The sequence below is a fragment of the Sciurus carolinensis genome, chromosome 4, assembly GCF_902686445.1.
Source record: "Sciurus carolinensis chromosome 4, mSciCar1.2, whole genome shotgun sequence".
Taxonomy (NCBI): Eukaryota; Metazoa; Chordata; class Mammalia; order Rodentia; family Sciuridae; genus Sciurus; species Sciurus carolinensis.
In genome coordinates this window covers 92419469-92444947 of record NC_062216.1, presented here as the reverse complement: position 1 = coordinate 92444947, position 25479 = coordinate 92419469, and the positions used below count along the sequence as shown (strand labels likewise).

Genomic DNA, 25479 nt, shown 5'->3' with positions numbered 1-25479 from the left:
AATCTAAGTCTCAAGTGCACATATAATATGCACTTAATACTGCTGAGGGAATCTCCATGCAGTGACTAGCACCTTCTCAGTGATGTCTGTCACCTTCTGACCTCATGCCTTCTGTCATTGCTGATCTCCCAATCCCTCAAATATGGAACATTCCCATTGTCAAATGTGAACAAAAGATTCATACTTTAAGTAATTCCTTAAATTTCAAAAATCAGAAATTTAAGAAATTAGATTCCATGTAGGAAGATTACGATACTCAGTCCTAACAGGAGAGCCCTGGTTTCCTGGCAGCCTACACTTTGGATTGATTTGCCAGAGTACAGGCTGAATTTTCATCGATCCTGCCACATGCAGTTACTTATAGCTCCTTGTTAAGGTAAGTGCAGAGGATATAGTTGTCCATAACTTGAAATTTCTTCTTCTGTCTCATAGAAAATTAAAATTAACTGGTCTAAAGGAAAGTTGAAGTTGCAACTTTAGTGTGTTCACATGTACCTTCAGTAAGCATAATTACAACTTTATCAATTCTTGTATACTTGTAATAATATACATGTACATTGGGTTTTTATTTTCCTCAAAATCCATCCTACAAAATTGTGTTCACTGTTTGAGAAAGAGACCACAAGGATGATGGTTCTCCTGGCTGCTTGCTTCTCAGGATAATTAGCACCAGTGCCATGGGATCAGGATAGGAGAGCTGGTTAACAGTGGCTCTAGGTAAGCAGGGACCCATATCGGGAACAACCAAAGTACATTTTTGGTGGCAAAGATATTGATAAGTGCAGGTTGATACAGTAATGATATACCTTCCTGTCAATATCAATGTGTCACAAGAGTGCTACATGTAAACTGAATTTTTGTAGTTCAGCATTTTTTATACTCTTTTAGTATTGACTTTCATCTGACTACAAGTTGTTTCTCTGCATTCATTTGACAGTAGACAGAACCTGATATGGTTTCTTTATTTCTGCTTTTACCTTTCTGCCCTCTTCCCTTTCTAAGTTGGCGGGGAGGGGACAGTTTGTGCATTCATAGTGGTCATCAGCACATTCTCCATCGTGCATGTGAGAAACATTTCATTTCTGCTTGCTGGGAAAAAAAGGTACATTTAACATGTGACCTCATATTACTGCTTTATATCAAAGTTTGAATAAATGTAATCAATTATATTTATTAGGTTCCTATTATATCTTTTAGACTAAAAGATTTCAGGGAATACAGTGAAGAGTCTGATGTATTCCCCTGTGCCAAGACATTCAGACATTCAGATGTTGAATAACAAACCAAAAGTAGAAAATGCCAAGCTCCCTAGGAGTTGTACAAATGAAAATCTGTAAAGTGACATCCAACTGGATGGGGAGAAGGAGAATCAAGCGTGTGTGTGTGTGTGTGTGTGTGTGTGTGCGCACGCGCGTGTATGCGCGTGTACACGCGCCTGTGCAGTCAGGCCAGCACAGCAGGTAGGGCAGGATTCATACAGGTGGGGTTTATCTCCTAGATAAAAGTAAATTCCTGAACAGAGGCATAAAAGTGGGAGACATAGACCCTCGAGGGATACTTAGTTGCCCAGTTTCACTGGTACCTAGTCCAGTTTGAATGAAGCCCTGAGAGATGTGGCAAGAAAAGTAGATGGGACTTTTGTGTAATAAATACAGGCATTTGGGTGCTATTTCATCAGCAATGGGAAGTCACTGAATAGTATAACTAAGAGAATCACATGACCTGGGACAATAGTCAAGTGGTGATGATGGAGTGTAAGATGGCGCGGAAAGGGAAATACAGCATCAGAGATGATATTTAGCAATGGATGAAATTGAGGTGGGGGATATGGGAGGAGCAGAGGTGAAAGAGAGCAAGAGGAGCCAAAGACACCTGACGATGTCAACTGGTCATGGGGAGAAAGGTTGTGTGTCAGCTTCAGAGAGTCTCTGTTAGGAAGAGAAGCTGATTGGAGAAAAAGACTTGATTTTGAAGTGAGATTGGAGAGCCAGAATCGTGGCTTCAAAGAAATATCAAGGTGGCCACAGAATGAGTCTTGGAGCCAGGAAGATCAAACCCAGTCTCTATCACTTAGTGACTGGGTGGTCTTGGGTATCATAAGTGAGTCTTAGAACCTTCCTGAGCCTCTGCATCTTTATCGATGCAGAGAAACTGCTGCATCTCTCACGGGCGTGCTGTGACATATGTTAAAATTACCTGGTAGAGTGAAGGGACTTGGTGAATGAAGTTCTCATGAGACTGTCCACATGGAATGACCATGGAAGCTGCCAGTCTGCAGACCAGTGGGAGAAGAGGGAGAGAGTGTAAAGAGGGAGGAGAGAGCCCAAGACAGAACCTGGGAGTCCCCCAGAAGAAAGACAAGTGAAACAGGTAGGAAAGAAGACAGTAAAGAAGGCAGAGGGAGAACCAGTAAGTGGAGACTGTCAAAAATCCAGAGATGAGCATTTCAGTGCCAGAGTTCAAGAGCAGCAATTGCTGCATAGAAGCCATAAAAAAGAGATAGGTCACAGCCTTTGGATTTTGTACTGCAGAAATCACCCAGTGACCTTTTCCCACAAGAGAGACTGCTGTGAAAATGTTGACCCGTCTTTAGCCTTCACAGTAAAAGCACCATTTTACCAGGCACTTGTGCTTGGATCTTTAAGTATCCCAGTCCTTATCCATGTTTCTGCCCTCCCTCTTCTGTCAGAGCTCCTTCCAGAACCTTGACAGGAGGGAGAAGAGCCCATAAGCTTATTCCAGCATGAAATGTCTCGTTCTCATCCAAGCAATGTGCATCGGAGGGAACAGACTCCATTCCTGAATTTTAATGACCAGAGGAAAGAAGAGTGGATTAGCTTAGGTCGGAATGGAAACAAAAATTTGTTCACATGAAAGATTGTTCATTTTCTGAAATAGTGTTTTAGAAAACTAAAAATCTGTAGCTGACAAACTCAGTTCAGAAAATCTGTTACTCCATGGAGTCTTTGGTCTCATAATCCTGATCCTCCTAGAGAGACAAGATTTTAGAACATGTATAAGTCTAAGCACTTTTGAGTTTGAAGACTGGGAATTGTTTCCCCTCCCTCCAGAGGTAGCTCCTCTTACCAGTTTGGTAAGAAACCTTCCAGGTGTCTTCCTGTCACTCTTACTTTTGCTCCTTAAAACATGTTATTTTACCAGGTTGATTTAGGTGCTTGTTGATCAATAGGGCTATGCAAAAAACTTAAGATTCTTCATAATCAATGCAGGTTTTACCCATAAGGGGTTATGCAAAAGAAAATGAATCCATCTGAATTTGGTTACGCTGTTAGAGGAAATCTGATTTGTGCCTTGGGAACTTTAGAAAATGCCTCCTACCTATTGGTGAAATGGGAAAAACAAGACTATAATAAGTTTGGGGAATGTTTCTCCATCTGTATATTTTCACCTCCAATGCTTCAGCCTTATACCTTATTACCACGTCAACAAGGAATATTTATACCAAATAGCCACTAAAACATACATTTAAAATAAAGTAATATGCTGCTTCTATTCTGTGGGTTAGAATTTTAGGAAACAATTTTGTGCCTCTGTATTCATCCAATGATAAAATTGAGTCTGAAATATTAATCAAAACTTAAAAGTGCTATACCCCTTCTTTCAAACGCTTAGCCAAGTTGTTTATAAGCCAGTATATGAATATTCAAATTAACACAAAGCATCTGCTGGGATATTGTTAGGGAAGAGGCAGGTAGATCAAGGTATTGGAGAATGTATTTTCTTCTGGCAAGCCAACCTCATTTTTGATAAAAAGAATTTGATATTTTGAGTTAGTATTTATTGGGAAGAGAAAATGAGGGAAAAGAAGGGTCCACATGGAAAAGTAGAAGTAATGAAAGGAAATACAGTAAATAAGAGGCAAATATAAAGGGATAAATCCCCAGGCTCTTCCTAGTAATGGTCTTTGAGCATCCCTGGCCCCTTTGCTTCTCCTATTACCCAGAAGATGATGACTGAGGAGGAACAGACAAAATAGCGACCATTAGAAGAAACGCCTCAGGCTTTTTAGCTGTTTCTCTAAATTTGGGGGACATTTTCAGGTTTTCAGTGTTGTTTGCTGAGATATGTTAGGGATCTTTGGAGATGTTTATTACCTAATGTGACAAACAGAAAGACCCAAACCAGAGTTGCATGTAAGAGCTGTGTGTGTGTGTTCAGAAAGCTGCTGCCTCCCCAGGCATCCTGATGGATGGTACTGGACTTCGGTTGAGACCCTGGCTACTCCCCACCCACCCTGACTGTGGGTTTGGGGACCATTTCTTCTTGTTAGTATATCTCACTTTTAAGGTCTTCTACTTATTTGTTTCTTGACTAACAACTGCTTCCTGACATTATGGCAATGTAAGCAATTTAATTCATATTTTTCTTAACATAATCATCTGTCTTCACACAGAAAATTAATTGTAAGTTTCTTGAAGGTCATACCCAGGTAGATAGTAGCTGTTCTGCACAATACGAGGGCAAGTAATGTCTGTAATGTGTATTAAAAGCATTTCAATATCCATTGCTAGTGGCTATGCTGAAAGTTTGATGTATAAGGATGAATAAGAAATCGTCTCTTCCCCCAGGAAACTTAAAAAATTTATTGAATAAATAAAAAAAGTTAGGGAATTAATAAATAAATGGGTTCTTTTTAGCCCTCTGGTGCTTGGACAAAATTTACGGAAAGATATACTAAAAATAGCTGGGAGAGATGAGTACACGAATTTCTCATTAGTCAAATGCTTGTTCCCTTCTTTAAAATCAGAAGATAAAGGTGTGGTAGGAAGGGTTATGTCACTTGAACCAAGTGTAAAAAATGCAACATTAAAAATCAGGTGACTGATTTGAAGGATGAGGCGCTTGCGTGACTCTGGTCTCTCTCCTAGTGTTTCTGCCGCTCAGCACCCCCCTCCCACGCACAGATCCTCAGGAGGGTGCCTGAGGCTGCTTCCTTAGCAGAGGGGCAGCTATGTGCATGGATGGGTTTTTTTTTTTTTTAGCATCCTTTACTCTTAAGAATGAATCCTTCCTTGCAGTGATCTGCTTAGACCTTAGAAAGAGAGAGACCATCTTTTTCATGAGATAGAAATCTATTCACTCATTCCTTCAGCCACATAAGGAGGGGAAAAGAACTAAACAATTTTCCAGATGTTGTTTTCTGAGTCTGGAACTCAAAATCAGTCTTGTTTAGTTAAACCATATTTTTGAGCAGTTACTACTACAGGGGGGAGATGCTTGCACTCATGGAAGACATCAAATTGTCTACGATTTATATGCACCCTGCCTGCCTCAGCACCATTCGCCAACTTAATTTCTGCATTATTGTTTTGTGTCATAATTTTGAAATTATATGTTCTGATTCCATTATTTCTAATTTACACTAATTGTGTAATTGGATCTAATGAAGCCAATTATGTAACATCTTAATTTTTTTTAACTAAAACCTGTTTTAAAGAATTCAGAACTTATTAAGACAACATTTTCAACAATGTTTACATGTCAAGGCAAGCCAAGGGGGTCTCTGCAGCTCAGAACGCACAATTAGGAAGTCAGTGTATACATTCACAGAGCCACCACCGTCGTCCCCACATTTGAAGTCCAGACATGTGTCTTCAATTTGAGAGGGATCCGTTTCAATTCCCAGCTCTGGGTTTCATTGTCATTGCAGGAGCGCCCCTCCACGTTATTCTCATTTTGTATTTGGTATTCATGTGCAGGGTCCATGAATTACCACCTTTTCCCCTCATGTTCACACCTTTCTAATCCGCTTTTTTTCGTTTTGTTTTGTTTGCAAAACCAAAAGGCTCGGAAGTGCTTCACAGTGGCTGCCATGGAGTCTTCCTTTGGAAGACTGTATTGCAATGCTCAGCTGGTTAGACCTCAGTGCGAGAAATGAGGGGGAAAAGGATTTGGGCCAAATAGTTTTGGAATGATTTTCTGTGGGTGGAAGTGGGGTGGGGAGCAAAGGCAAGGGCAGGCCATAGTGCCCTGACTCTGAGCTGTCCTCAGTTACTTCCTTCCTTTCGGAATTGATCCGAAACTGGATCTGCTGGTGCTGGGTGATTGTCCACGGAGTTTGAGAAGCTGAAAAGTGGCTTTTGTTGGTTGTCCTAGGTAGTGTTGAAGGAGAAGCTTGGTGTAAAAGAATAAAGTGGGCTGTAGAACATGGAATTTGATTTCTTAGGATTTCCATTTACAAGATTGATGACTTGACTTATCCCCTTCGCTTCTCAATTTGCCCATTGATAATATATGTGTAATGATTCAGTCAGAACTCAGAATAGAAGCCTGCTGAACTTAGGTAGGCCATGGAGGCCTCCTGCTGCCTCAGGCATTAACCTTCCCATTCTAGGTCTTAGGGGCAAGGCAGAGATCCTGGGGAAGACCAGGGCAAATCCTATTATTATTATCCCCATTTCATGCACGAGGAAACAGAAGCTTAAAGAGGACGGATAACTTGCCCATGGTGGCACAGCTACAGCAAGGGCATGCTGCCTCCATAACATGCAAGTGGTCAATAAAAGTCTATTAGTATTGGGTCCTATACAACACGTAAAGCAAGAAGCCACGGTTCCTTTGAAAGCAGGCAAGGCCAGTTGTACCCAACACTCTCAGCTGCACACATGGTGCTTTAAAGAAGAGGGACTATAAAAATCTAGTGCACAGGGCAGGGGATAGATCTGGCCAGGGAACAGGAGATCAGATGACAGCCCTACAATAGCAGGAAGGCCTGAGAGGAGTTCAGATAGGAAAATGAGAAGCCGTTCAGAACTGGTTGGCAACTGCATGCCTCTTACAAAGATTAGAAGTATTGCAATTATAATTATTGCAATTACAATTATTCCAATTGCAGGCAAGAAAGAAGGAGGCTGTGGAACATTTCTGTTTAATTTGACAAGTATTAACTGGGGAACAGTATACACAAGGCACTGATAAAAACAAGCATAAAACATCTTCACTGCCCTCATAGAACCACAGCTTAATGGAAAGGAGAGCTACATTGGCCAGAAAATACAGTATCTACCGGAACTCTGGTAAGGGTTAGAATAGACAGAAACCTCAGTCACCAGGGAAACCCGAAAACAGTTACACCTTTGTGCCCCTGCAAAAGACCCTTGCGTGATCCTTAGGATAAAATTCCAACTCTTTCACGGACTCCTACTCTGTGTGACTTCAGCCTATGTCGCCAGCCTCATTTCTTCACACCAACTACACTTCAGCCACATTGACCTTCTTGCCTGGTCACATGTCTGTACCTTCCACTTGTCCTCATTGTCCCCCAACCTTTTGCGTGCACCCCATCTCCCTGATTCCCTCATTGTTGTTACTTTGTCTTGTCACCCTTTATTTCCTTCAGCCTTTATATTCAACTTGAGATTGTCTTCGTATTGATATTTTTAGTGTTCACCTTACAATATACACTGCATTTGCATGCTGTTTTGTTCTCTGCTGTCTTCCCAGCACCTACATCAATGCCTAGCACATAGTAGGCACTCAGCATAGGTTTATTGAGCAAAATAAATAACAGTCACTGGAGTGTAGAAGATGGACAGTTATTTGTGGCTGAGGTAGCTGGGCACTGTTTCACAGAGAAGATGGTGAGAAAGTTGGGCCTTAAAAATGAGAAGTTCGTTGACAGAAAGGGATGGAAGGGAAAGTGGTCCAGGCAGAAAGTGCATTTTAAAGCCAAAGTGTCTGATAAAGAAAGGAAATTAAATACATGACACATACCAGCAGCTTTGCAGGTTATCTTACTTCATTATACCCAATTTTGTCAATCAAGGTTCAGAAATATGTGTTGTTCATCCAAGGTGTTCAGTAAATAAGCAATTGGACTGGGTCCAAACACAGTCTCTCTAGGGTCAGTGTCTATGGTTTTACCTTTAGCTGAACTTTCACTATGAGGAATCAGGTAAAACTTGACTAAGGTCAAATATGTGTAAATCAAGTATTGGAGAAAACATCGGGGAAAAATTCAAAATCAAAAGCCAAAAGACATCTTTTTTTGAAAAAGGAAGGCTCATTCTGCTTCTCCAGTAGTTTTAAAAATCCAAATTCTTGGTGTTTAGACTGCCGTAGTGGAGGTGTGATGTCAAGTGCCTTGAACATGCAGGCCACATGTCATTTTCCATTTTTGTAAAAAGACACACTCATTCAACAAATGCAGGTTGAGTGCTTACTGTGTTCCAGGCCCTGGGCTAGGCCTTGGGATTCAAAAAGAGGCTGGCTAAATGCAGGAGGCAGGATCCAAGGTTCAGGAGCCGTACACACAATGGTGCTGCAGAGCAGAGGGCCTGGGAAGGCAGGCTTCCTGGAGTCTGCAGCTGGGAGCTCCAGGTGAGTCTGGTAATGAGGATGGAGCCCACACACGGAGCAGAAGGGTATGTCTGGAGACAGAGTGGGGGTAGGCAGACCAGGAGGCTCAAGTGGCAACCAGGAGCCAGAGCGCAAAGGGCCTGTGTACATGGAAGTTTTTACTTTTACCTGAAAGCTTAGGGAAGCCACCCTAAACCACAGAGACAAAATAAGATTTATATTTTATAAAGCATGTTGCATGGCAACATGAGAAACAGATTCAAGGGGCCATCCTGGAGAAGAAAGAAAGACAGGTAGAAAAATTTCATTGCCCAGCAACAAGAATGAGAACTGAGGCAAAGGAAATTCCACTAGAAATGATGGCTATGGATAAATGAAGGCAGAGGCTTTCATGAAGGTAAAGGGAAGGCCATTTCATCCCCTGGCCTTGGAGAGTTTGGGGGAGGCAGTGGGGGGAGTAAGTGTTCTACAGGAGTAAATTGAGGAGATGTGGTGGTCTTAGTTTGGCATGTAATGTCCAAGTGCATAGGTGCAGTAAAAAACTAGATATGTGAATCTGGAATTCAGGTGAGAAATCTGAAGTGGACAACACACTGGAAAAGTTAAACACCACGAAGATACATTTTTAGTCTCAATCTGCTAGGGTATCTGAGGAGCATAGACCAGTGCCTGGCATGTAGTAGATGCTCAATAAAGATTTGTTGCTCATGAAGATTCATAAATCACTGTAGTATACATGAGAGTTGAAATCACAGATTTGGAAAAGGATTTCCAAAGGGGATTACACAGGGTATGTAAAACAGAGGAAGCTTTACCTTGGATTTAGGCACAGAGGAAATTCTTATTTAGTAACAATCATGATAATATTGTCATCTATTACCCATATTTTACTCATCAAAAAGTAGAACCAGAGAAGAGAAAAACAGGGTTCATAGGAAAACTCTGAAAGAGGATTTCAGCTTTTCATTAGTCAGTGAACTTTGAAGTACTTTAGTCAGTGTGTGGATATCCTATGACCCAATATTGATTAATGAGTTTTCATATGGAATTATGCTTCAACCCCAAATGTTTAGAGCAAAGTGACCTGGATTTGTTCAGTATATAGAAGTCTTTCTGAAAGGGTGACCCATCCTAAGTCATTTATTTTAAACTTACAAAGGGATGTTCACATCTCTGATTCTCATAACTTTAATAAAAAGATTTCTTCCTGCTGTGCCGAAGAAAATTCTTGTTTCCCAGTTCTAGTCATTACTGTAAGATCTTGTTGAATTCTCAGTTGGCTTTCTGGAATAATAATGTCCACATTGTTAGGACTGATACATTTTACTCAGAAACTCTGGCTTTCTTCCAGAGAGTAACAAATGCCATCAAAATGTAAGTTGTGGGAATGAGAACTATATACGGTAAAGCCACAGGACTCCTGTCTAATGGTTTTTAATAGACTGGCATAACCTGGGCCATATTATGAGTAATTAGTTAAGATGCCAATTAAGCTGAAATATTGCTCTTGTGTTAGGTAAGGGTTATCAGGCAAGTTAATTTCCATAGGATTTTAGACCAATTTTATCTAAGAAAATTCCTGAAAAATAATTGCTGAATTTTACAAAAGTGATTCAGCATTTGTATTTCAGAGATCAGTCATTTAATATCATGTTAGTGGAGTCTGCTGCTTTTGTAGGATTTAGAGATCAAGGTGTTTCAAAATAACAGCATCTGAGGTACATTACCTCAGCTCTCTGAGTCTGTTTTCTCATTGTCTTTACTAGGATTCCTGTGTGAGTTCAACAGAATAACATGTATCAGTGCCTTCCATGGTGTCTGGCTCATGGTTATTGCCCAACAAATGTTGATTTCCTTCTACCGAGACTACTTGGCTAACTAAAATAACATGGCAAAATTTAAATACTACTTTGCAGATGCAAAACATTCTTAAGCTATTTCATGTTCAAGCACTCTACCGACTTCTGCAATGTACCTCTTTTGTAGGTTAGATGGTGAACTTTCATTTATTCAGTAAATACTCTCTCCTGTGTCAGGCGCTGTGCTAGCCCCTGGTCAGGGGCCAGAGGAAATCAGGACAGAGAGGGCCCCTCACAGTGTTTCCTGAGAACAGAAGGCAGATGTTCCACGAGTCACCCAGTTTTTTTGTAATTAAACAATGAGCATTTCCACCAGGAAAAAGGTTGGGCGGAGGGGTCTGCATATATTGTTGTCAGACCCAAACTCAAATGCATTTATCATTTCTTCCTTTGTTAAACCAAAAGTCAGGAGCTCATTTAAATATTAGAATTGCTGAGACCATTGAATCTGAATTTTACAAGTGATTTTAGGACAGATCTTATCACAAAGAGATGAGGCCTGCCTCCTGGAGTGTCCCTAGGAATGATAGGCAGTAATGCTGAGAACACAGATGATCTGGAAGCACTTTTGGTATATTTCCCTCACAATCTTGGGGCAAGGGAGCAGGCGTGGTCTTCTTCTAGGCTTCATGATGGGATCATCACAGGATATTTAGTTAATTTTCCAAAGAATTCTCAATTTGAGCTCCTTCAGGTGAAGAATTTGCAGGATTTTTCTGTCATGTAATCACCTTTTTTATTTTTCCAACATCTGAAAAAGTTCTAGTGTAAGGCACACACTTTGTTACAGGAATCTTACTCTGGTTCTGAGTTTTCTTCTGCATTGGTGTTCTACTATAGTGATGAAGTTTGAAGAGAGCTTCCGAAGTTTTTTGCTATTCTGTGGAATAACTGATGAGCATTTCAAACATATCCAACATCAAAAACACTAGTTCACCAGACTCTGAAATTCAAAAACAGCCAAATTCAGAGGTAGTTTAATTGCAAAGGCACCCGTAACTTTTCAAAGAGATAACCACTCTTAGCTATCTTGGTTGTGCCACATTGTACTTTAAAGGCCCTTGTTCCTCCTTCTACTAAGCAGGGCTCTGACTGCAAGAAGAGATAAACTCCAGGAATGTAGATTCCTGTTTGTAATAAAAATCCAGGCGATTTCCAGAGTTTCTTCTGTCCTACTTCTAAAATTCTGATAATGCTAGTGTTTAAAATACTTCTATACAGTTTTTGGGATGTTGATGTTTGTTTTATCTGACAAACTAGAAGTAGTCCTGACAGGGTTTTGGGAGTGGTCAGAGTTTGTTTCTGTTTGTTCACTGGAAGGTCAGGTATGGGCTAGCTCCCCCAAGGTGGGGCCTGGCTGTTGAATCCTTCTGGTCTGTGGTCCATGTGTTTGGGCTTCTGTGTCCTGATCTTCTCACTAGGACCACACTGACTAGGGACAAACTAAGAATTTTCCTCTAAGACTTGAAGCCAACCTCCCACAAAAGAAACTTCCACAGTGATTCTGGAGGCTGTAGGAAGGCTGGGAGATTTCTCCTGTCTCCAGCTGCACCTATCCTGGGCCTGAAGGAATTCCCGCTTCCTGAGCTGAGGCCTAGCACCATTTGGAAGCACTGAGTCCAGCTTGAAAGTGTTGTTTTAGAAGATAATGACACAGTACCAACAACTGTAAAATAACTCATCTTATTGGGAAGTGATGGCATTTATTCTAACTTGGGCATATCATGATTGCCTCACTTTATTTTCTAACATAGAATTTACTTGTACCCAGGAATCAAGAATGAATTAAGAGTCCATGAAGGGGTGCTGGGTGGGAGAGTGGAATGTGGTGTGGCATGGTGGTTTGGGACAACCTGAGGGACTTGGGTGCATTGGGCAAGTTATCTAACCTCCCTGTATCTCAGCTTCTGCATTTGTAAAATAGGTATACATTCCCACCTTTATGAGAATAAAACAAGTTACAATTTTTGCATTTTCTTATCCCTAATAAATGTTACATTCAATTTTAAAATATATATAGGCATTTGACTACTGGAATAGCATGTCTGAGCTCAAGAAATGATTATTCAACAACTTTTATTTAGTGGCTACCATGTCTATATTAATAGTTAGATATTGTAGGGAAGCACAAAAAAAAGATGAATAAATTCTCCACCTTCAGGAGCCTTGGGCCTCATGGGAAAGAACTATATATCATGAAGGTTATTACTCAATCTTCATGACTGTATATCAGCAATGTATGATAAGCTACAGAGGAGGCACTGTCCTCCAGATTGGGAAGAGGACATTGTATATAAAGGAAATGAGAAGTTTTGAATACAGATATCCTTGGTATCCTTGAGGGATTGCTTCCAGAACCTCCCCTCTAGTAGCAAGATCCACTGATGCCTAAGTCCCTTATTTAAATGGTGTTGTGTTCACTTGTAACCTAGACACATCTTCCTGTGTGCTCTCCATCATCTCTAGATTACTTATAATACTTAGTATAATGTAAATGCTATTAAATTAGCTGTTATACTGTATTGTTAAGGGAATAAGGACAAGAAAGGACAGCAATTATTTTTCCAAATGTTTGCATTCTGTGATTGATTGAATACTGGATACTAAACCTGGGGATACAGAGGACCTATTATAATTGATACTCAGAAAGGGCATAATCCATCTAGATTAGGTTGGAGCTAAATGGTAGCAGGAATTGCTCATAAGGAATTTTTGCTTAATCCTGCAAATGAAGGTGGATGTTGATTATTTATTTATTTATTTATTTATTCATTTATTTATTGTGCTAAGGTTTGAACCCAGGACTTCACACTTGGTAGGCAAGCACTGTATCTCTGAGCTCCATCCCCAGTTATTTTTATTTTATTTTGAAATAGGATCTTGTTAATTTGCCCTGGCTGTCCTCAAACTTACAAGCTTCCTGACATTCATCCCAAGTAACTGAAATTTTAGGTGTTGGCCACCTTGTTCACTTTACATCTATGATTCTTAAATAGAGAAATTATATGATTTTTTAAAAAAATGGGATCTTTTAGGAAGTGTCATATAATCCAAAGCAGGATGTAGTTTATAAAGGGGTAAAAAGTAGGGAGGAAGGAAAATCAACGACCATGATACTGATGAAAAATATGATGGGAGGAATGGACGGGGGAGGGAAGAATAGGGATGGTATGACGGAAAGAAGATGAAGATTTGACCCAGAGTCGGGGTGGGTTGTCATCCTAGTACCTCCACCCACAAACCAGGAGGTCTTGGCTCTCCACTCCCATCCTATACCTTCTGTTAGTCTATGCCTGGCATTCTTCTTTATTGCATCAGTTCAACCAATTTTGACTCCTACTGTTCCCTCCACCTGTGTATTAATTAGCTTTCTATCACTGTGACAAACTACCTGAGGAAAATAACTTAAAGGAAGAAAGGTTTATTTTAGTTCAGAGTTCCAGAGGCTTCAGTCCATGGTCTGTTGTCTCTGTTGATTTTGAGCCTGTGGTAAAGTATTGAACCATGACAAGGAGTGTGTGATGGAGGGAGGCTGTCCACCTCATGGCAGCGAGGAAGTGAAAGAGATGGAGAAGGGGTAGGGTCCCAATGTGCCATTCAAGGGTACAGCCCCAGTGCTTCTATCTCCTCCCAACAGTGCCACAGGCTGGCCACCAGGCCTCTACAAAGGAGCCTTTGGGGGATATTCCAGGTGCAAACTGTGACCACCTGGAGTGCAAGTCTTCAGAAATTGGAATCCTCCCTCCCTGGCCAGTCCATCTAAGCAAGACCCTCCACAGAGCAGAGAACCTGCTCATATTTACCCAGAACCCTGACCACTGTCTGAAATCATGTACCCATGAATTTGTGAGCTGTTTTAGTGCTAGCTTTGTTTTCATGTGAACTGGACTCTTCACTGTCCTGGTCACTGTTTCCCTGGTACCGAGAATATTTCTCAGACAAAAGGGGTATCAACAAATAACTGCTGAATAAAAGAATGAAATAATTGACTCTAAGGTTCTTTCAGTACCAGTTTCAGTACTAGACTTCCCGATTCTAGGTGAAAAATGAATTAAGAAAACTGTTTACTGTCAGTGGGTTTAGAAGAAAGAAGACTTAAGTTTTTGATAGGGGTGACTTGAAGAAGACTTGTACTTACTGAAATATCAGGCTATCCCAACCCCCCACATTCCAGAAAGCAGTGGTTTTTGTCACCAACTTATTCCACGTGGGATGAGAATGGACTATCCACAAGATGATGATTCCAGGGCTCTGCAGAGGGCAAAACCAGGGTCAGGAGAGAAGCCTGAAGGATATCAGAGATGGGCGTTAGGAAAACATGCATAAGGCTTATGTTGATAATAGCAAAGATTGATTCTTTTAACACTGTTAGTGAAGCTATTCGTATTTGAATAGAAAGTCCACATGGGGGAAAATAAGAAAATGCCAAGAGATATCAGCATGTTAAATCCAATGGAACATGTGATATTTACAGTCCTTTTCTTCCTGTTTAGGGCAGAGTGGTGATGGACTAAACACGTCCTTCCCATTAGGGCCTGGCTGTGGACAGATTTCTCCCCAAGTCCCTTCTGTCTTGGGCAGTGACAGTGACCTGGGATGCATACTAACACCAACTGGAACACTGCAATACAACTCTGATGCTAACTTCCCAGAGTCAGCACAGGCCCCACAGGTCAGAGCCCACGGTGCCCAGCGAGAAGCCCACACTTCTTATGCCATCTGTTCTTGGGGTGTCTCCAGGTCATTCACTGTTCAGACCAACTGGCTACAAGTTCAGTGGTTCCTATGATCCCTTCAGGTTTGATATTCCACCCGGAGGACAAAGAACCCTAAGAATCACTGTGCTCACAGTTGCAGCTTTTTTTAAAGGGTACAGATCAGGAACGGCCACACAATGAGACGTGTGGGACAGGGCCTGGTAGGATGTGAACACAGGGCTTCTGTGTCCTTTCCTGAGGAATCAGGGTACATCACCATCCTGGCTCAGCAGTGTTTACCAACCAGGGAGCTCCAGTGAACTTCCATGCCTTGAGCTTTTATTGGGGTTTCATTCTGAGAGCATGGAGGACCTACTCACTGGCCACATAATTGAACTCAATCTCTAAACTCCTCTTCCCCAGAGCTCAGCTGACGCCTGTCCACACCCTCTAATCACGCAGTTGGTCTTCCTGGTGACCAGCCCCACCCTGAGTCATCACCTAGGCACAGAGGTGATCCAAAGGGCTCATGAACAACAAGGACACTCCTATCACCGGGACATTCCACGGGTTTTAGAATCTTCAAGAATCAGAGACAAGGGCTGGGGATGTAGCTCAGCAGTAAAGCACTTGCCTAGCATATGTGAGGCCATAGGTTCAATCCCCTGTACTGAATTAAAAAAAAAAAAAAAAAAAAAAAAAAAAAAACTCTTAAGAATCAGGGATAAAAACCAGATTCTTTTTTTTTTAATTAATTTATTTATTTGGATTCATTGTACACAAATGGGGTACAACTATCGTTTCTCTGGTTGTACATGAAGTAGAGTCGCACCATTTGTGTAATCATACGTGTACATAGGGTAATGATGTTTGTTCATTCTGTTAGTTTTCCTTCCCCCCACCCCTCCCACTCCTCTTTTTCCTCTATACAATCCATCCTTCTTCCATTCTTGCCTCCCTCCCACCCCTGGTTATGTATCATCATCTGCTTATCAGAGAGATCATTCAGCCTTTGAAAAAGACCAGATTCTTTATGTCGAGTTCTTTATTCCTTTTCTTTTTTTCTGTATAAGCACTTGTTGCTTTTTTAAAAAGTACTAAATTGGAAAGAGGTTTTAAATCTTAATTGAAAATTAGCATTCCTCAGTCCTCTAACACAACACATCCTCCATCAAAATATCTCATTACACCATCCAGTAAAAGAGATGCCGATCCGCTTGTTCCTAAAACTCCTACCACTCTCGTCCTGATAACCTTCACCTCTCACCATCTCCGCTGGCTGCCGCCATGCTGGCCCCGTGCTCCCAGGCTTGCCTGTCCACTGGTCACTCCTCAGTGAGAAAAGTGCTAGTTTTTAACACACAAATTAAAATATGCACTCTTTTGCTCCAAACCCTCTGCTGGCTTCCTACTGCATACTGAACAGAATCCAGGCTTCCTGTCCAGCCTTCCAGCTCTGCCACCTGCTGTCCTGCACCCGCCCCACTCAGAGGCTCCAGCCAGCCTGCTGAGCGTGCTGTCCCCGCACGGTGCCAAGCTCTTCTCCACCTGAGGCCATTGCGTCTGTTCTTCTCTCAGCCCACAGCATCCAGATCATTCTCTCACTTCCTGTTCATCTCTGCCTAAGTGCCACTAGCTCAGAGAGGCTTTCTCCAGCCAGTGTTTTAAAAGAAGTCCCTCCTTCGTGATAGATCATTCTCTGTCCTCTTACCCTGTGTCTTCATCTCCCCCAAACACTTGTTACAATCTGACATTATATTGTCTTTATTTACTTATTTATTTATTTTTGGTATGGGGGATTGAGCCTGGGAGCACTTAACCACGGAGCCACATCCCCAGCCTTTTATTATCATTACTATTATTTTATTTTGAGAAAGGTTCTCACTAAGTTGCCTAGGGTCTTGGCTAAATTGCTGAGGCTGACTTTGAACTTGTGATCCTCCTGTCTCAGCTTCCTGAGCTGCTGGGATTACAGGCATGTGCCACTACACCCAACTCTTTATTTTTTGTTGTATGTCTACATTTGAATGGAATTTGCATGAGGGAAACAAATTTGCTTTGCTCATTTGTACATCACCAGGAGATAGAGCAGTTGCTAGCACATAATAGGTGCTTAGTAAATATTTACTGAATAAATGAACACATGAATGAGAAAGAAATATGTAATGAAATACATTTAGTGACTTCACTTCTAAATGATGCAGATGATGGAGCAAAACTATGCAGTAGTCAAAAGCATAGGTGTTAGACTGAGCTTATATACCAGCTTGTCGGCTGTGCAACCCTGGGGAATTTGCTTACCCTCTCTGTGCTTTATTATTCTTGTCCATTAAAATAGCAAAAAAAAAAAAATGATATTATCAATCATGACACTTAAAACTGTATCCAAAAACCCCTACTAATGAGGAACTTTCTCTAATACCTGTATCTCTGTAGACTGCACATATTCAAGTGGAACCTCTGAGCCGATCCAAGGTATTCAAGATTGACCTGGACATATAAGACTGGATTAGGAATTAAGAGACATAAGAGAGCTTGGGAAACGTACTTAATCTACTTTTGCTTCCTTTTATGAACTTCAGGGTATTGAATGAAATCTATAGAAATACCCTTTGAACTCTGACGTTCTTTGGTTTTATAATCAAAACTACAAGTCTGGCCAACTTCGAAGCCAGAGGTGGATAAGAGAATCACATACTAACCTTGCAGAAAAGCATCAAGGGTCTTTTCCTTAGTATAAGGTCACCAAATGGTCCTATTGTGTTCACTACATTTCCTTTACAGGATGTGACCAGTTTGGCTGTGATTGGGTGGCCTTCTCTGGGCTCCCCCAGGAGAAGGCAAAGAAGTAGGAATTGAAGCTGGGGACAGGTGGTGCCAGCCTGCTCTTTCCTCTTAGTCTTTGTCTAATAAAGTGCCACATGTGAAGGAGGGGGACTCTGCCTACATCATCAGGGTGGGCGGGTCTGCCCTAAGGACAACTAGACACAGTAGCAAACACGGGTGGACCTGGGAAGGCCATCTCTCCACCTGGCACACGAGAAGTCTTCCTAGAATAAATCATCTGTCCCTACTGCTCGTTCTTTTTTACCCCAAGGTTGTGTCTCAGTGGGGCTTTTATTGCCAATTTCTTCTCTTCTTATACTGTCATTGTTCCATTTGTTTCTCCCTATCTACATTCTGAGCTTATGTCAGATTTCTACATTGATTACAAACCTGCTTCATGAAATCTTATCCTTTGCTGTCTTCATCTGTGCAACTCTCTGGTTCTTCATAGTCCAGTGGATGTGACTGTGATAGAAGCTGAGATTATATCGTCTTTAATAAAGGAGAAAGTGCAGGTGAGCTGTGGAGAAAGAAGCCAGTCAGGCTGGCAAATTGCATCCCTGGGACAAAGCGCAAAATGCTTCTTGTGCAGTATTCGGTGAACTAGTTCATTAAGAAGATGGTTAAAATGTATATGAGAAAACGTAAGGAAACATTTCTTTGATCTAAATGACACTCATGTGTTTTTTAAATCATGAAATCTTTCAATATTTCCAGCAATGATCTTTGATACAGTATTTTATATGATTGCCTTAAGGGCCTTCAGAGATAAAAGTATATAAATATCTAAGGTTGTCAATTGGGCTTCTCCAATCTCTACATATCAGAAGCCACTACAGCCACCCTACAGGATTTGTCAGATAACAATTGCCTTGTAGCTAAGAATTTGGGAGACATTAAGGTTTTGAATAATCCTCAGAGGCCCCAGTGAACTGTCATAGTTTTTAGTCAATCCCAGTTGAAGTGATGGAACCATTGATGCTTGCTTCTGTTCACTGCGAAGGTGTCATAAGGCTCACTTTATAAATCCAGAACATGTAGTCTTCAAAAGTAGCAGAAAGCACCAGAGGACCTTTCTTTCCTTGGAAAACCATTGGAACTGTTCATGTATGCATTCTTTCTGGAATGGACCCCTCAACAGGTTGTTTTTTTGTGTTTGTTTTTTTTTTTCTCAAAAAGAAACATTCAGTGAAATTATGGCATTTGCCAGTAAAGGGATGGAGCGGGACACTATCATGCTAAGTGAAATAAGCCAGTCCCCAAAACCAAAGGCTGAATGTTCTCTCTAACATGTGGATGCTAACACACAACAAGGGAAAAACAGAAGTTCATTGGATTGGACAAAGAAGAATGAAGGGAAGGGAGCAGGGATGGGAACAGGAAAGACAATAGAATGAATCAGACATAACTTTCCTATGTCCATATATGAATATATGACCAGTGTAACTCCACATCATGTACATCCACAAGGATGGGAAGTTATGCTCTGTGTATGTATGATATGTCAAAATACACTCTACTGTCTTGTATACCTAAAAAAAAAAAAAAAGAAACATTCAAGTCAAGTGCACCCTCTCTCCTGTGATGATATATGTGGGGGTTTATACAGCAAGAAGAGTAGTCTCTTAAAAACGTGCATTCCTTTTATTCTTCATATCCTAAAAGAAATCATCAAATAACAGTGAAGAAGAACAAAGTGGATTGCATTCAGGTTATTCCAACAACAGCAACCAGAGAATATATCTTATCTTGAAAATGGAGCAAAGGCAGGACTGTCCATGGGTGGTTCTAGTAGGAACATCCCTGCTAATGAGAAAGATAAACATAATCTGAACCCGCTTTCTGTAAAATAGATAACTGTAAGCATCAAAATATCACACTGGAATTAACGGAGGGAATTGCCGACAAGAGCTTTGATAAAGAGCAGTTGCACAAGGCGTGAAATTGTAGTTAAAGCTCACGAAGCCCTTCATTACTTATTTGCAGTTTAGTTGTAATTTCTTATTTCTTCCTCCTGTTGCTGTAATTAGCCATTAAGCTAGCAGAAACTACATTTTCTACCTCATATGGGCAATGTCTTTCAAGTTTTGCAAAGAGAACAAGAGAAAGCAGGCTACACTGCTTCATGAGGAGGCCAACCCATGTAGAAAAATAAGTATATTTGTTGCATAATCACTGAAAACCTGTCAGCAGCCAGTCGAGGATGTTAAACTGGTAATTACTTTAAAATAGATTTCGCTTCTGGTGACTTTTTAAAGAAATCCTGTGTAGTATTTTTATTTCCTAGTTTTCATGATAAATCTGACAATATGCAAAAAATACTATAATACTTTTAAAATGCTCAAATCAGAAATGGTTTCTGTGAGACCAATGTTCGCGTGAAACTCCACGCGGCACGCCCATTGGCTTGCACACCTGCTGGCTTGCACACCCACTGGCCTGCACGCCTGCTGGCTTTTGTGCTTGATCACCTTAGCTGTCCCATCATTTGACATTGTCTTAATTGGGAAAATGTTGACAAGCATTCTATTTAAGCCCTGTGAAGGATAAATCTGCCCTTTAATCAAAACAGTTGTTCCTTTGAATAGTTTATAAATATTGCCCACAGTTTATTTTCTATAGGAAATGTTTTCTTTCATATCTCTTAGCTTTTAGAATAAATGCACAGATAAGAAAATTTATTTTAACATTTAAAACTCTGAGCTCATGTATATAATAATGAACAAGCAGGAACATTTCTAGGCTGCCACATGAACATAAGGAAAATTCTGATCTACCACTTCTGAATTCCTGTGTCATGAGTCTGAGGATACAATGTCAAGGGAAAAAATGACAGTATCAGGGGAAAAAAAGATTCATATAATTAGAGTTGCAAGAGCCACTTCTTGAATCCTTGCATGTTTAGGAATGTATGATGCTCTGCTCTTATATTAACATGGATAATATTTATTGTTACTCTAATATTGTATTATAGTGGATAGTTGTAGGTACTTAGCCTTCAGGAATTATCAAGCTTCAGATTAAATTTTCATGCTTTCCGATAGCATTGTAGATTTTCCCTTCCTTAAGCCCTCAGTGTTGAGGCATGCAAATGGTCTGACTTGCTTAGAGAAACCAGTTTAACCTTGTTGGTAAACCCTGAAATAAAATAGTAGCAAAGTCAGTATGATACCAATGAGCTTCTTTTCACAATTTATGTTCACCATTGTCATTCCCAAATTATATCAGATAAACTGTAGTCAGAATTCTGCCTTGCTAAAAATAGAATGCAGTGATATCAAGTTGCCATCTGGGGAGGTTGACTTGCAAGTCACCAGATGGTCTCTCTGGAGCAGCACCTCAAGACAGACTCTTTTAGGTGACAAAGTCCATATCCAGTGCTGACCTTTGCAGGCCCAGATCCTAGATGCCACCAGAGTGCACAGAATGAATTGGTATAGCATTCATGAATGAGAGTCAAAAGGTAAAGATGTGGATGTGTCAGAATACTTATGCATTGATTGCTTATCCTTGATTTAGCCAGAAAAATTACAATTTCCGAGCAGAACAGACATGCATGAAGGCCAGTCAGTGTATTTTTTTTCCTGAGAAACTAGATTAGAATCAGAAGTTGCTTAATGAGCAGAGGTTGGGAGCAAAGGGAATTAGTTGGTTGTGTGACTTGAATGTTTAGTAGACCAGACCAAGATAAACTGATGTGACCTCATTGCCATTGCAACTGTAGACTCTAGTTTAGACAAGAGCTTGAATCTTGAGGCTGTGTCCTGTTTACTACTTACTAGCTCTGTGATCTTGGGAACCAGTACCTCCCTCAGGGCTGTTGTGAAAGTTCATTCATTTATTCACTCATCATCAGCTGTGTGCCAGGCCTTGGTCTAGGCAAATGTTCCAGAACAACAGTAAACAGAGCAGACAGAAATCCCTGCCCTCATGATGTTTGCATTCTAATATGCAGGCAATCAATATAATTGATAGATAATATATACTATGCTCAATGATCATGAGGGCTACTCAGATAAAAAACAGGCAGAGAAGGGAAAATAACCAGGGCAATGGAGTCATTTTAAAATTACATGAAATAATAGATGTAACTACAACAGTACTCACCTCTTGTATTTTTATTCTAACATATTATTCGTCCTCTCATTCTTCCTTTCCTGAGGAACACACAGAACTTAACCAAACCTCCCCTGAAGAGCACAGGACAAAAGCCAGTTCCACCTCTTTCCTCCCCATTTGGTCCACGCTCAGTACCTTCCTCCTGATGGACAGATTTGCTTTAAATATTTTAATCCCATCATTTAATTGACACTTGGGGATCCCATCAGTTAACTGACACTTGGGTCTTGCATCACTCTGGAAGAGCTATTTATCCTTAAGATTGTATTATACACCTTTCATTTCCTTTCTCATGAATTGAGTGTATAAGTGTAACTTCAAACATATTAGAGGCATAGACATACTTGGAGCAATTTATCGGACTCTTCTAAGATAAGATCATGCAAAACATGTAAATAGATCATAATCTCTAGAGAAAGACTCTTGGGAACCTGGAAATCAAAAACCTGCATTCTAGCAATGACTCGTTCATTATGTGGGTGACATGGTTAAGGGGTGACAGCCATGCACCTTAGTTTTCATTCCTGTGTCTTGGGGACAATTGGAGTTGCCCTTCATAGAGTTTATGAGAAAATAAACTAAGATAATAAATTTGAAAGAGTAATTAAGCTTTTCAAATATTATGTGAATGAAAAGGTGCTGATTTCAATAATATTAATTATTTTTCCTTCAAAAAGTTCAAGGCATTTTTCCTTCCAAATCTATTCTAATCTTATGCCCAAAAACCAAGGTAGGAGTTGAAATGTAAAGCATGAGCTTAAAGAACCTCAAGACTGCAAAGACCATGTCCAGCTTCCCAGCCCAGCCTAGGAAGCCCTCCCCAAGGAGGATGAGAAAACAAAAGCCCCCACCCCTGCCGCCATGGTTGGCCACCAGCAGGCCCCCCGTCTTTTGTGCTTCAGGTATGCACTCTTTCGACTAGGCTACAGAGAGGTGCTGAGGGGAACTAAGGGTACTCACCAGGAAAGAAGAGCACATACCTATTAATAGGCTGGTAGCTAGATAATGTTACTGCAGGAAACCAAGGCCAGACTGGTAAATTAGAAAGTAGTTGTTACTGGGGATCGAACCCAGAAAGTAGTGGTGTTTGAGCTGAAGAATAGTTGATATTTACAGTCCTGGTTTCTCTGGATTAGAGAAAAAGGATCTGATATGAGAGATATAAGAAGCATATGATAGTAATTGATGACTGACGAAAATAGCAAGTGGGGAAGAGATAATAGTAAAAAAAAAAAATCTATTAATATTCTTGCTCTATAGATCCACACCAAGTCTTTAAAAGTGTGCTAGGCATTAAGATGTGTGTGACATCAGCAAGAGATGCAAAACATATTTTCTAAAATATCCCTTTGGTGCTTAGGCCTCAAAGAGCTATGTAAATTGTTTTATTTTTAGTAAAGAACACAGGTCTTTGCAGGTTCTGAGTTTGATCTTGGTCTCTGAGTGAAGATAAATTGCCAGAGGCCAGCTCTGAGGAAACCTGTCCAGTGAGGTAGATGAATAGGAGCACACTGCTCTGTGGACCATCCAGGGATGTGAGGCTACGTGTGATTCCATCCTGCTCCACAGAGTGTTAGCACTGTAATTCCAACGTGAGGCCTAGAAATAGTTTCCTACAACCCGGGGCCTCAAGCCACTTGGAAGCTGGACACAGCAGAAATGCCCAAATGCCTTGATCCAACCATTATAGCACAATGCCATTCTAAACAGTAAGTTGCTGTTAATTGTGAATAAGAGAACAGGAGGCTTCTATGTTTAAAGTGGGTCTTTTGGGGTAGAAAGTTTACATTGCACATTGTGTCAGCTACTTTGATCCTGTACAATTGAAAAGTAAAGTGGTAGTCCATGTGAATAAGATTTTTCTTAAATTTCTGTTTAACCTGATAGTGCACATCAAAATTATTTCAGCTGCACTTTATATACCAAGATGTTATTGACATGTTGCATTTAACTGTATTTTGTATTGAAAACTGAGTCTTACTTATAATGTGTCTGGTAAAATCTACTTAAAAAAAAAAAAAAAAACTGTGAGGAGCAGGAGTACAGTTCAGTGATTGTTTGCCTGTGCACATGAGGCTGAGGCTCTGGGTTCAATCCTCAGCAATCCTCAGCACTGCAAAGAGAAAAAAAAAATTTTTTTTTTGAAGTACCTTGTAAGTATTCTATTTTTTAAGCTCATTTTAATAATTTCCACTAACCTAAAAGCACCTGTATCTTTTTTTTTTTTTTTTTTTTCACATAAGGGAGTTTATTAAGCAAACAGTGTCTCCCTGCAGGGTAAGAGAGAAAATGAGAGGAAAAGAAAGGGAACAAGAAAGGGCATGTGCAAGAAAGTGTGAAAGTGAGGAGGATAGAGAAAGTGAGTAGGAGAGAAAGATGAGGAAAGATCAAGCACCTGTATCTTAAGTTAAAATAATTTGGTTACCTTTATTCCTGAACTGTGCACAATCTCATTTAATACAAACTATATTATATAATTGTATCTCCAAATCTTCCCCAATTTTTTTAGCAAATTAAAAATGAGTCATGAGGCGATGGGGCAGGTGGGGTTGAGCAACAGTACTCAGAGGAACAGAATGAGAAGAAATTTACTATATGTTATAATACCTAAACCACCACCATGGATTAAATCATAACCAGATTCCTTAAATAATGCTGAACAGATGTTGCTATGATTCTAATATAACATAATTTTCAACCCAGCTTCCAAAACAATCAAATATGTGACTGTTGGTAACATTGTTTTAAACTCTAATATGTACCCCAGTAGCAAGAAACATTAAATTTGGGGTGATATTAACAGTGCCTTTTTAAAATATTTAAAATGGTTACCCAAAGATGTAGTCAAATTACCTTAAAATCTTAGTAGTAAAATGAAAATAAAAATAATTTATTTACATCAGTTTAGCGAGATTTAAGGGATGTTAGAGAACGTCTACTGAAATGCTAAGGATAAATTGGAGTTCAACAGGACCTTGGAAGTCTTGGCTACTAACACTGGCGAAACCATCTATTTTCCGTTCCTGGTGATAAATTTTAAATCCAAATAAATCCTGTTTGTTAGGCCACTAAAAAGCCTTGTCAGCTCTGAAGTTGAGTAGGCATGCATTCACTGGCCGCATATTGAAGCCACAAACAGTGCAAAAGTGCAGGCATCTCCCATAATCTAATTTCCAAGTGCAAAGTTATGGTGTAGCCAAAAATGGCTCTATAGGCAAGACTTCCTTCACATGATTCGTAGCATAACTATGGGCCTTGGAAACAGGCAGAGCTAAAGGTCATTACCTCCAAAAACCAGGAGACTTGGAAAGAGGAGGCAGCAGGACCAGCAAAGAGGGAAGAGATGAACCTGATGTGTGGAAGTGGTTCTAGGCGCCCCTTCAGGTACCATAAATAATGAAGGGGAAGTAAAAGTGGATTCATCACGTGTTCAGTAAATATGGAAGGGCTGCAAATACTCTGGAACCAAACCTCAGAGCTTCCTTTCAAAGTAACAGTCTCCATACACAGAGAGGTCAGCTCTGACTACTTGGGTACCACCCCTTAGGAAGCCTGACCACAGACAGCCTTCGCAAAGAAACAGACAAAAATAGAATCCTTCCATCCTGTGGTGACCTTCTTCTCTGTGTGTTGATAATTTTCAAACAATAGGTTTTGGA

The 25479-nt window shown here is 40.4% G+C and overlaps 1 protein-coding gene across 3 annotated transcripts in view; it reads left to right on the top strand.

Moving 5' to 3' along the window:
* Window positions 1-25479, top strand: part of Itpr2 (inositol 1,4,5-trisphosphate receptor type 2) — a 462398-nt gene that overhangs the window by 416701 nt on the left and 20218 nt on the right. The window lies entirely within an intron of this gene.